The sequence below is a fragment of the Archocentrus centrarchus genome, chromosome 4 (assembly GCF_007364275.1).
Source record: "Archocentrus centrarchus isolate MPI-CPG fArcCen1 chromosome 4, fArcCen1, whole genome shotgun sequence".
Classification (NCBI taxonomy): Eukaryota; Metazoa; Chordata; class Actinopteri; order Cichliformes; family Cichlidae; genus Archocentrus; species Archocentrus centrarchus.
This window is the reverse complement of record NC_044349.1, coordinates 32149070-32161499: the sequence shown is the minus strand read 5'-3', so window position 1 is coordinate 32161499 and position 12430 is coordinate 32149070.

Genomic DNA, 12430 nt, shown 5'->3' with positions numbered 1-12430 from the left:
AGGTTTCAAGAATCAAAAACAGGTTGACAACAAATAATATATCTTTAGCCTTAAGAACACTTTTATTTATGCCAAATAATATAAATTTGTCCTGTAAATAGATGTTTATACATTTATTATGAAAAAAGTTAATCATTTTCATCATTTCATATAAGGTGTAGCAAAAAAGGCAGACCTCCGACTGAGTTAAAAAGGAAGCAGTATAGCATTTCAGACAGAATCTGGATTTTTTTGAAAAGAGATTCTTAATATATATTTAATCTTAAGTGTTGAAAAATCTAAAGCATTGGTTCGTTCTTTATTGGGCGCATTCATCAAGACATTTTTCTTAATGAGATGGCTTTTGTTTTTTCAAATGAATAGTTTATCAACATTCAAACAACAGGTTTTGGGAACATCACGTGCCAGAGCCATATACACGTGCTTTTTTCTTTTTAAATCTCCTGTCTGTCTTTTAGAAGAAGAGTGGTGTCATCTGTCACCTGACTATGATAATATTTTTATTAGCTACAGATATTCCATAGATTCCACTTGTTTTAATTTGGGTTGATAGAATTTGCATTGCCACTAAAAATAAGTATGGAGATGCAGGACATCCTTGCCTAAGACTCCTTTTGCTGCTGAATCTATTAGTACAGCCATTTGATGATTTTATGGAAGCACTGTAGTTTTTATACAGTATTTAAAAACGTTTAATAAAGGGTTCTTCAAATCCAAATATTTCTAGCATTGATTGCTTTTGAGCACTGTTTGAACTGTTTTGAAGCAATAGTCTGGTTTTGCAGGAAGAGTCAGCGGTTTCGTGAAAGTAGTTTGAAAATTAAGTTTTGTGTTTACAGTTTCAAGAAATGTGTCTTGGCAATTAAGAAACTGTAATGCCCTGAGAACAAGTGAGCAATAGCAGAAACAGTTGGCAAGATCTCCGAACATAAGAACTGAGAGTGCAACATTAGGTAAAGAGTAAATCTGCCTCTCTTCGGTGTGTTTATTTTGTGCTGGAAAATGAAGACATTTCCTGCTCTGTTTCTGAGTGGATGAAAATCACATTTCTCATCATGTTTCTAAACAAGTGAACTATAATCATATCTCATGTTTTCTTTCTGAGCCAGAGTACAGCAAGTTTGTTGGTGGTGTTTCTGAGCCAGTGAACTTTACAGTTTTTCTCAATTGCCAAGACACATTTCTGGAAACCATCCCTCCATGTCTCTAAACTGTAAACACAAAACTCAGTTTTCAAACTACATTCACAAAACCTCTGACTCTTCCTGCAAAACCAAACTATTGCCTCAAAACAGTTCAAACATTGCTCAAAAGCAAACAGTGTTGTCAGATCAGACCCCAACTCAATCAAAATGAAAAACACCGCTGAACAGTCATTATGCACAACACAGAAAAACACGACGAACAGATCATAAAGTCTGTAGAAATAATCTTTACTGTTCACAAAAATGCTTTTTCAAAACAAAACTCCTGTTTAGCACTTGTAGCGTGTGTGTGTGTGTGTGTGTGTCTATGTATATATGTATATATATATATATATCCTCCTGAGCTCCTGTTTGTGATGGATTTTTAATTTCTCCAAGATATTTGTGATTAGATGGACCTGATATGTATATAAACTAAGCTTCCTCTTTGAACAGGAAGCTGTATTTTGTTACATGTTGTTATATACTTTTATGGGAAAAAATGTCCTCAGATGTGGACAATGGGATTATTTTATAGCATAACATAACAAAAACGACATGACTTAACAAAGTATAAAACACTGTTGAGCAGAATGAAGTATAAGGTGCAGCAAAGCCAAAATGTAATGTCCCCATATGTGGATGCAGGGTCTCAGAATGATATCTAAACTTTACAACAACAAAAGAGCAAACAGTATCTACTCCTCTTCCTCTCTGATTGTTTCTGTCCACAGTGGAACCTCAATGACCAGGGCTCCTTGTACTGGCTTATATTGGTTTCTTCACATCTTTAGCCACATGTGTGATCAATTTTGAGTTGCTGTGTTTAAGTTGAGACACCTGTGCTTTCACTGAGTTTCACTTTTGCTGCCTGTGCTTTCCATTATGCAACCCAAGTTCATCACAGTGCAAAATGTGTTTTAGTGGGTGAAAATATGTTTGCAAGTTGTGTCTAACAAGGTGAAAAGTGTTTAAGGTTCTGCCAAAAACGTGACCATTTTAAGAAGAAGAAGAAGAAACAGCCTTTATTGTCCCACAGAGGGGAAATTTGGGTGTAACAGCAGCCGCAGTTATTATAAATATAAATAAAGATATAATAATTCACACTATTAAGAAAAGAATATATATAAAATCAACAAACAATATTAACCTTAATACTACTAATAATAATAACACTATATACAATGTGCATGATGTGCCGGACTATTTACAGTATATTATATATTATCCTACATTGTGTAGGCTATTGTGGTTTTTGTTGGGAGCAGTGATGGTTATAAAGTCTTACAGCTGCTGGGAGGAAGGATCTGCGGTAACGCTCCTTTGTGCATTTAGGATGCAGCAGTCTGTCACTGAAGGAGCTCTCCAGCTCAGCAACAGTTTCATGCATGGGATGGGAGACCTTGTCCATCAGTGATGTTATTTTGGTCAGAACCCATTTATTATTCTTTTAATAAATGGGTTCAGGGCACTGAGCATTTGGTTCAGACAACAGGGCTTAGTGTTTTGGCAGTTGAGAAAAAAGGTAATATTTTGAGTTGTGTTTTGGAGTTGGAGTGTTTTACATCATCTGCATCATCTGCATCTGCACCTGCTCCGTCATCTGCATCAGCATCTGTTCCGTCGTCTGCATTGTCTACATCATCTGCATCTACATCTGCTCCATTATCTGCATCTGCTCCATCATTTGCATCATTTGCATTATTTGCATTATTTGCATCCTCTCCATGTGCTCCATCATCTCCATCATTTGAATCATCTGCATCTGTGCCGTCATCTGCAGCATCTGGTCAGCTATCTGCTTCAAGTTGTCTGCCACCTGAGCCATCTGCCACATCTTGTCCGCTGCCTGAGCCATCTGCTTCATCTTGTCTGCTGTCTGAGTCACCTACAGCATCTGGTCAGCCATCTGAGTTACATGCATCATCTACACCTCGTCCACATCTTGTCAGTGCCTTCAGAGCCTTCCGCCAGTGCCTTCAGAGCAACTTTCCAAGCAGCCCCAATCATCAAAGGAGATGGCTACGTGCCCTGGGCAGTTTCCATTATGTGTCCAGAGGGTCCAGAGCCAATGGATCTTGCTTCGCCTGAGTGTCCAGAAGGTCTGGAGTCAGTGGGTCCCACTCCACCAGCGCCTGGACCTGTGCCCAAGGATGCTGAGCTTCCAGCATCTCCAGAGAAAGGAGTTGAAGCAGTGTTCCATTTCATGTGAGTGTCCAGGAATCCAAGGTCAGAGATGTTCCATCGTCTCCTTTGTCACCAACCAAGCCTTCTGATCTGGTAGCCTGTCTTTGCAAGGCCAGTGGCGAAGACAGCCAGTCTCCAGAACTGCTTCGTCTCTTCTGCTGGCCACGTGGTTGGCCCCAGAAAGTGTCCGTCTCTGCCACTGGCCCCACAGCCAGCTTCAGGGACTGCTTTGTTCCAAATACTTTACCAAGCACCTGCTGTCATATCCCTAGACCTCAGCAAAAGCTACACACTGAATACAAAAAAGAAAAAAAAATTGGACCAGTATCCAGTCCAGTATTGGATCAGTGAATTCCAAATTTTCATTCACTGGAGTGCTAATGGTCCTCTGTTTTCTGTTTTCTCTTACATTCAAATACTTGGGGAAAAATTGTTTTGATGTATGTCAGAAATATTATCTTTTTTGTTCCTTGAGCTTCAAGACCTTTTTTGGGGGTGGGGGTGGGGGGTTCTTAAAAACAAGTAACAACACATGAAATATGCAACCCTTCCATTGATGTGTGTTGTTGTTGTAGTAACACTGTTTTCTCTTTTTTCTTAAACGACAAAGAAACAAAGGAAGAAAACATGGTCCAGCAGCTGAATCAGATCAGACTGCTGCTTTTGATAATCTGCTGCATGTTCTCACTTTCATTTCTGCAGTTCAGCCTGTGAAAAAACAAGCAAAAACAAAAACAAAGGAAAATGATCATATAGGTCAATGTTCCCACTGCTGTGTTTTCTAATGAAGCTCACTGTTGATGTGAGTGACAGGAGCAGTATTTCTCTGTTATATTCTTTTTTTTTCTTAGTTTGATCTCTGCCTCTCTCCTCTTCTCTCTTACCACATGACCCAATTTCTGTTAGTGTTTAAACATTTCCATCCCTTCACTCCAATGTTCAGACAATCTCAGCCATTTGTTGGGTGTAAAGGAGTGTGATATTCATCAACACATGCTGTATATAAATAACTTACTGTATAACTCTGATGGGTGTGTTAATAATTTAAAATTTACACATTCATTATTCATTACATGTTGCATCATTTTGGGCTGAAAGGCAGGCAGGGAGTAGATGAAGTGGGGGCCAGCGAGACGAGCATACAGTCCAGTTTTATGTCATGTTTTTTGAAGTGCAGCCCACTCTTCTTCAATCAGTCCGTCCATACTGAGCTCCACTTTCATCTCATCTTTTTTCCCTTGACCTCCTGCTGTGTTCTTATCTTGCCTCTCTTCCCCTCCCTCCTCTCTCCATCCATCCATCCATCCATCTTTCCATCCACTCCACTTGCACATAGTCCCCATTACCACAGCTGCATGCTGGGCCTCATATGCTCGTCTTTCTATCCTTGCTCTATATCTTCTAAGAGTAGCTGGATGAAAATGGAGAGGGTAAAGGGAAATGAGAGCCAAGATGAAGGATGTTTCTCAGTTCTGAGTGACTTGTCTGTCACAGAAAACATGAGTAGTGACCATATACACATATAAACACAATCACAAGAACAGTGTAAAACATAAACATGTAAATTATCTTAACCACATACTTTATAGGGGTGGCTGTAGCTCAGTAGGTAGAGCGGGTCACCTACTGATTGGAAGGTCAGCAGTTTGATTCCTGGCTACTCCAGGCTACATGCCAATGTATCCTTGGGCAAGATACTTAACCCCAAGTTGCTCTCCGACCGTCCTGTCGGAGTATGAATGTGAGTGAATGTTAGTTAATTAAAAGCACTTAGCTTAGTAGAAACATGGAAGTGCTTGTATGAATGTGAGTGCATGGGTAAATGTAAAACGTGTTGTGTAAGCGCTTTGAGTGCTCTGATTGAGTAGAAAAGAGCTAGTCCATTTACCATTTGTAGATGGAGGGTGAACTCGTGCTCTGTCCACACTGTAGCAGGCTAATCATGGGGCACAACCACCCCGATTGCTTCCCAAAAATTATGTTGTTAAATCAATGCAGCTGTGAGCAAAAATTATACTGGGTCACCTTTGCCAAGTAAATACTGGGAGCTCTGTCCACAACCAAAACATTAGAAACTGCTACATTTTTGACCGTTTTTCAAGTGGTTGGTCTCTTATTCAATGCCGCATTGTGTTCATTTAGTAAATTGTAGCCCAATGGAAGAAAAACTAAGGTATGCTCAATGACTAACCTGTCAATGACAAGTCAGTAATCAATAAGAATACAGTGTCTCAGTTTCCCGTCAGATCTGCCCTGAGGTCTGGATTTAAAAAGCTAGTGGTGCCCGGTGCCGTGTAGCCCTACAGTTTATTAACACACGTCCTAATAGTCAATGTTTTTTTGCCACACAATATTATTAATGTGTGGCCATGAGACTATAAAGGATGAGAATGTGATAATTAAGTTGCAGCTTTGCATTAATAAAGTGTAGAAACTTAATACCTAAATGGCAGTTGTGCAGGTGTCATGAATTGGTAAGTGTGGACAAAAGCATACTCCAGACACAGCGCTGGCTCCGTTGAGTCTCTGGACTCTTTTAAAAAGCAGTTAAAAACTTTTCTTTTTAAAAAGTCCTGCTGAGGCTTTTTTATTGAATTTTTAGTTTTTGGCTATTTTTTTTATTACTTTTTCTTACATTATTAGTTTTTAGCTGTTATGGTGTTTAATTACTGCCTTTGTTTTGTTTTGCTTTAACTATGTACAGCGATTTGTGACGACTGTCTGCGAAAAGTGCTAAATAAATAAAATTTACTTACTTACTTACTTACAGCTGAGGAAAATAAGGTACAGGTGATACAAATTAGTGACAATGAGACAGAGGAAGGAAAACTAAATGCAAGTCAAATGCAAGAAACATACTCAAACTTGACACAGAAGGATTGTAGAAAGGGTATGGAAACACAGGAAATCATACAAAATAAATCCTAAGCAAAATACTAATATCAAAGGAATATACAAAGGAATATGAAAATCAAATATAACAACACACAACCTAAGAGTCAAACAGGAGACCTAATGATAAACAAGAATTCAAAGTCAAAAAAATTCAGAATTCAGGGTCAAAGACCCAGGACCACGGTAGTACGGCAATTATCACAAGTGAAATTTTATTTTCAAAATTCAATTCAGATTGACAGCCAGAAAAGACTGAGAAAGCGATAACTGAGTGACTCGGGGCAGCGTGCAGACAAACAGCTTAGTTTTGACCTCTTCCCTTAGTCCCACACAGCTCTGTTCAGTTCACTTCAGCCTGGGCCAGGCCAGGCTCCACATTTAATAACTGTCACCCTAAGGGAAAACTGTTTTTGCCCTCATGTCAACTTGCAGAGTAAGAGTAGGTTTGGGTTGTCTAGGTTACAGATCCTGTGACAAGGCACTTGTGCTGGTTAAGAAAGGGAGCGGTATTAGCACTGGAGGGAGAAAAAAGGGTGTGCGGGGGGGGGCTGAGTAAGGCACTATGCTGTGGACGCTGCAGAAGTCCAGACAGCAAGAAGTCCAGCAGGACGGCGGCAGCAGACTGGTCAGCTTGCCACCTTCAACCCAGGCCAAGATCCCCCCAATAAGGGATTTTCAGGTGAGAGAGAGGCAGACAGAGAAGAGTCCCACAGTCCAAAGACATGCACTTACTGGGGTTAGGTTAACTGGAAACTCTAAACTGCCCATAGGTATGAACGAGAGTGTGAATGTGAGCGTGGATGTTGTCTATCTCTGTGTGTTGGCCCTGCGACAGGCTGGTGACCTGCCCAGGGTGTACCCTGCCTCTCGCCCTATGTCAGCTGGGATAGGCTCCAGCGACCCTGAACAGGATAAGCGGAAGCGAATGGATGGAAATTTTTATTTTACCTCAATTTGGGTATGAATTATTATATCCTGCAACATTTATCATGATTCATTAAGAATAAGACTAAGAGTTAAAATAACTTTATTATCCCATAAGGAAATTCATATGTCAGACATTGCTCATCTGCTATTTGTATGAGAATTGAAAAGGCTGATGGCTGAGGGTACAAATGATTTTCTGGATCTCTGTTTTACAATGGACAGAGAGGACTCTTCCAGTATTGATGGCTTTTTTGTTCCATGAAGATGTTATACAGTGGGTGATCAGAATTATTCAGGATGGCTTCCAACGTCTTTAGTGTTCATTGTTTTTCACCACCTCTCACAGTGTGTCCATTTTGGCTCCAATTACAAAGCCAGCTTTCCTCACTTGTCTGTCTAGTCTCCTTGCATCATTGTTTCTGATGCTGCCACCCCAGCAGACTGCACATTAGAACAGTACACTTGCCACCACAGACTGATACAACATCTTCTGCATTTTACTGCAGATGTCAAGAGATCTTAGTCTTCTTAACAGGAAGATGCAGCTCTGCCCCTTTCTGTATAGTTTGTCTGTATTCAGGAAGCAGTCTAGGTGGAAACCTAGATATTTACATTTTGTTACCACCTCTATGGCCACCCCACAAACTTTCACAGGCTGAAGAGGAGGCCTTGATCTTCAGAAATCTACTATCATTTCCTTAGTCTTGGAGGTGTGCAACATAAGGTGGTTTTTGTTACTAAAGTTGCTGGCGGCTTTAACAAGATCCCTATATTCAGATTCCTGTCCATTCTTGATACATGGCACAATGGCAGTATCATCCGAGTCTTTCTGGATGTGGCAGAACTCAGAATTGTATTTGAAGTCGGCTGTTTACAGTGTGAAAATGAATGGAGCCAGGACAGTCCCCCGTGGAGCACCCGTGCTGCCCGTTAATGTCCCAGAAACACAGTTCCCCAACCTGACAAACTGTGGTCTTTCTGTCAAGTAGTCTGTAATCCAGGAAAAAAGAATCTACACCCATCTCTGTGAGCTCGTCTTTTGAGTATATGTGGTTGGATGTTATTGAAAGTGCTTAAAAAATAATCAAAGAACATAACTCTCACATAAGCACCAGATTCCTCCAGATGAGCTAGGGCTCAGTGAAGCATGTAGAGGACAGCATAATTTACTCTGATGTGTTGTTTATGTGCAAACTGCAGGGGATCAAGTTTGTCTTTGACCTCAAGTCTCAGTAGGTGTAGAATCTGTCATTCCAAGGTTTTCATGATGTGCAATGTAAAGGCCACTGGTCTGTAGTAACTTCGTTCAGGTGGATACTTTATGACTACAGACCAGTGGCTGCAGTCTTCAATTTAAAATGATCACATAATATTGTAGCTTCTGTAAATCCATGGAGTTGTTGAGATACAAAGGAATATGAAAGGAAAGGCTGTTGAGGGACCTCCTGAATACAGGAGGCCCCTCAACAGCAGAAAATAAGCCAAGGAATGCACATTGGGTGATAGCTGGCTAACTGAACAATAATTTGATCACAAACAAAGCACTTTTCATTTACCCATTAAAGCATTTACAAAAATCACTCAAACTCAGAAGGGTGTGTGTGTGTGTGTGTGTGTGTGTGTGTGTGTGTGTGTGTGTGTGTGTGTGTGTGTGTGTGTGTGTGTGTGTGTGCATAGTAATAACTGTTTATGCATTTACAATGGACTGTGCTGACAGAAGTGCTTTTATTTTTATTTTGAGGCTCAAGGGGAAAAAACTCACTGTTTCTTCACTTCATTAATGATGCTTTGGAGAACTGCTGGATTCCATTCTGTTTACATAGATTTAGCCAGATCAAACTGTGGAGTATTTGGTTTCTTCCTTGATATTTCACTTTTTTTCAGAGCACATGTTGTTTTGACAACCAATCCAACATTTGCGCCGAAAGAACCTTTACTCATTACTACAGCGCACAAAAAAAAAGATTGATACAGCTCAAAAGGACTTCACATTTGTCAATTTTTAATTCCTTTTACATCTTAATTATCATATTCCGTCAAGTTATTTATTTTGTCAACATGCATTACTAACGACCATTTAATTTTGTGTAAACCACTACACTGTGGAGTTATTTAAATAATATGTAAAAATCAGCATTAGTTCAGGCAGTCCACATAGTAAGGCTTAGCTGTAATTCTGGCAGTTCAGCTGACACATCACCCACATCAGCTGATAGTCAGCTAATACCCTTCTGTGCATCCAGTTGCAAAAATCTAAACAGTTTTAGCCTACGCACAGTTGCTGAACATCATCCAGCCACTTTGCAGCCCACCTCCAACCTTTCATTTCATGCTGTGTCTGACTAAACCAATATCAGTTGGCACTGATGCAGGTCTGTGTTGCGAGAGGGTGTCATTTCTGTTCTCCCAGGCTCCTGTATGCACCTGAATAGATTAGGAACAGAGCCACATTGACAAATATAAATGACTGAACATATAAATATTGATATTCTTTTGACTATAGTGTTCCTGGCTGAACTGCAGATGTCCTTTATGTTCAATAATACTTACACAAGACAGGAACTGAGTAAAACCTTTATGCAGATCAGGGAAGTCAATACATTTTTTTCTCTTCTTTTATAAACATACTACTATTGGCTACTTACAGTATGTAGATTGCTGCATTACAACATTGACTAGCAACACTGGAAATGTGAGCCCTTTTCACACAGTCCCCACACAGTCCTTAGCTCTTTCAGGAACCGATGGAGACCACAAGGGTGAAATGATGACTGTCTCCTCTAAACAACTGAATCTGACTTCAAGATCAAGTGTCCATCAGAAATCTGCAATAAGGTAACCTGTCAAGTTAGTGACTATTTTGAAAATGGTGCTCATTGAGCATTTTGTTCCATCAGTCTGCTGCATATTAGATTAAAAAGCTTTATCATGCAGAATAAAAATATAATACAGCAATTTCAGTTGGGGGGGACAGACATGGATTTTGTTAACTAATGATCAGGTAGCCTAAATGGCAGCATTAAAGGTCAGAAAATTCATATTTATGGGAATTACCATGTAGGTCTATGGAGTCCCATGTGTTTGGAATGAGATTTAATTTATACTTGACTTCAAATCTAAATGTCATGCTCACATTTTACACTCCCATCAACCAGTCTAAGAACTCACAAATCACTATTTCTTAACATTTTTTGATACATGTTTGCAGTTTTAGACACAAGATTTGGTCTGAATTGACACTCTCTACATTTGAATCATGAGGGAAAGTGGGAGAGGGAAAGTTAAGAGAAATTCATTAACATTTAGACTGTATTTCTTTCTGAATTGAAATATTAACTATTTTAGATGCCATCTGTTGTTTTTACCAACAACATCTAATAACTTATCTTTAGCCTCATAAACTTGCTCCCAAAATACTTAGCTGTCCACTCAGACTGTCTCTTAAAAAAGCAAGAAATACCAATATTTTTGAGACACCAAATGCATGTCTTTTTGCTTTTCATCATAGGATGACATTTTATTAACAACAGTGCGTATTGCTTGGTGAACTGCACGTCTCTAGGTTGGTTGCTGCTAATAGACATTAGTTTGTGTTAGCTAAATAGTAGCAGCACAAGCCGGTCACTTTTGTACTGGCCATAGCAGCAACAATTAGTTTTATGTTAAAACAAAACAAAACAACAACAACAAAAAAAATTAAATATTGTCCCCTCTGTCTCTTAAGCAGTAAGTGGTTCTTCTTGAACAAAGAATTTATTCTCTGAATCACATGACTGCCTGTTGCAGGATCAATGCCAAAGCCTCCTCCTCAATCTTCACTGACTGCTTTGTTTTCTCAAACATGATTGTTTGATGAGTGGTTTTGTAAAGCTGAGCCTGTTTGTGACTGTTAGTACAGACAGAATGGTCCCATGGAAATGTGTCCACTACTTTGGTCCAGACTGAACACTGAAACAATTGCATTGATTATGTTGAAAGATCTAACAGGTTTATGTTTCCTTGATTATCGATACCTTTGACCCTGGTGATCCTCTGACTTTTGTCTGAGGAATTCACACTTATCCAGTGACATCTTTCAGTATGCTCTTAATGGATACTACAGATTGTTGTTCACACAATTATGATTCCCAGGCATTCTGGGCTCAGGGTAGAATTTCTTGAAAGTTCTTCAATGGATTCAATGGACACTCCGCTCCGAAAGTATTGGAACATGTGACTGACAGTTGTGTCCTGTTTCATTAATTATTCAAACAATAAAGAGCACTGAATGTCTACACTCAGTTTCAGATTTGGGTTTTGCCTGTGTAGACTGTGCATTTATAGTTAGAGGAGTAACCAACATGAAAACCACAGAGCTATCTATTGGTGAAAAACAAGCTGAGATAAGATGGAAAATCAATCTGAGCCATTACACAAACATTGGCCATGGCCAGTGCAACCATTTGGAATGACCTGAAGAAGAAAGTCTTCACTGGTGTACTAAGTAACAGATATCGAACATGTAGACAAAAGAAAACAACAGCAGTTGATGACAGAAACACTCTAAGTGTTGTGAAGAAAGACCTTAAAACAACTGTTAGTAACATCAGCAACAACCTCCAGAGGGCAGGAGAGAACCTATCACAATCTACTGTCTGCAGAAGACTTCATGTACAAAAGTATAGAGGATTTACCAGAAGTAAACTGCTAGGTAGCAAGAAGAATAGGATGGCCGGGCTGGAATTTGCCAACAAGTAGAGAGACAAGCCTGAGAAATTCTGGGACAAAGTTTTATGGACAAAGATGAACCTTCAGCAATGTAATGAAAGGATAAAGTTTGGGGAAATAAAGCATCTGCTCATAATCTCAAACATAGTTGACAAAGATATTGTGCACCAGGTGAGTAATAAAATTGCTCACCTGCTGCACAAGCCAAAAAAGGTATTCTAGTTGAAGGTTTCTTTGAGTGTTGTGCAACCCACCTAACGTGCTTTTTTCACCATGAGCTTCAATTGTGGGATGGTTTGTAGATTAAAAATGTATAAGAGAAAGTGGAAAAGTCAAAACTTCTTTAGATGTCTCATTTACACTGATTGGCCACAGCAAAAGCTTTTTGAAGCTATCTGGACCCTGTGAGGCCTCCATGGAACATACTTGTTCTTGCACATCTTTTAGATGCCTGATAAAACTGGGGTCTGGGTTTTTTTTTTTTGGAATCTGAACTGTAGCTCTTTGTCACCTTGCTAAGGCTGTTCATG